Below are 1,454 nucleotides of genomic sequence, written 5' to 3' on the forward strand. Positions count from 1 at the left end.
TCCTGTAACAAGCAGGAAGCTAGTGAGTAGTACTGCACTATGAAGCATTTGATAAGGCCAGAGAACGGAGTGGCTTCTTGTGTCTTCACCTGCAGCAATTTTTGTTTTGTGTTCTCTAAAGAGAAGGATTTAGATGAGACCATGGGATATTATGCATTTAGAATTTAATGACAGCAAGCAAGAAAACAAGAAGCCATTCTTTAAGTAAAAAAAAATATTTATTTTACATGTATGAGAGTTTTGCTTGCAAGTATATCTGTGCACCACATATGTGCCTGAATCCCAAGGAAGCCAGAAAAGGATGTTGGATGCCCTCGAACTGGAGTTATAGGTAGTTGTGATTTGCCATGTGGGTGTCAGGAATTGAACCTTCTTTCAGCACAAGAATATACTCTGCAGAAGTGGACCAAAACCCCACCTCAGGGTGAACACTTCTTGAAAAAGACCATGCATTTCTTAGGATCCCATTTTACATATAATCCAACCTAATTAGATGTGTAAGATGCAAGAGTATCATATATGCATATATATATATATATATATATATATATATATATATATATATACACACACACTTACATCTACACACACATACTATATATATATATATATATATATATATATATATATATGAATCTCTAAAGTTGGAAAAGTTATTGGAGTAAAGGCAATCATACTCTGCAATGTTCCCCTAGGAAAAAAATTCATGAGGTTAGTTTCTGGGGACCATTGTCATCACTGTCCTTTATATCCTTTTGTGGAACCTTGAGCTGGCCCATCTGAAATCAACTACTGCCATTATCTTTATGTTTAAAAAAAATGTACTAACTGCCTCCTGCCCCTAGAGGCAATGCAGGTGTGTCTGCTGTCTGTGCACCACTAGGTGTCTATGCTCAGTGTTCTGACCTGTGAACAACTGAGTGATTAGTTGCCCAATATTCCCTGAGAGGGGAAAAAAAGAGAGAGAGAGCCTGAGATGACCATTGTACACCACTGCACAGGCCTGTTGGTCTTCCAAAGCATGGAATGAGCCCAAACCCTGTTTGGAAAGGAGCCCAAAACAGATGAAGTTCATATGGACACTCAGCAGGCAAAGAGTGAACCCAAGATGACCACCAGACAGGTACCATGGGGCCTGCCTGAATAGGGAGCTCATCTGAGATCACCACTGGCTACTACTGCACAGGCCAGTGGGAGCAGACAAGACCCAAGTTATTTAATCTTGCCTGGTCTACAATGCACCAACAAGTCATAGCATTCCTGACCACTCCTGGGATAACCCCAGGCTCCACTAAGAGGAGCAAGTAAATGGTAGAGAAATGGAAGAGAAAAATAAACAAAAGAATGTGGACATCATGGACAGAGGCAGAGCTGGAGACTCCAGGTGAGGAACAAACTTATGAGAGCAGCTGGTGATGCCACCTGGGACCATAGTGTGGTACTGGCCTGTGCTC

General features: G+C 41.2%; 1 pseudogene; it reads left to right on the forward strand.

Annotated features, from left to right (window-relative positions):
• Window positions 1–834: 834 nt before the first annotated feature.
• On the forward strand, window positions 835–940 carry Gm51428 (annotated as a pseudogene).
• The last annotated feature ends 514 nt before the right edge of the window (window positions 941–1,454 follow it).

This window comes from Mus musculus, chromosome 18, assembly GCF_000001635.26.
Source record: "Mus musculus strain C57BL/6J chromosome 18, GRCm38.p6 C57BL/6J".
Lineage (NCBI taxonomy): Eukaryota > Metazoa > Chordata > Mammalia > Rodentia > Muridae > Mus > Mus musculus.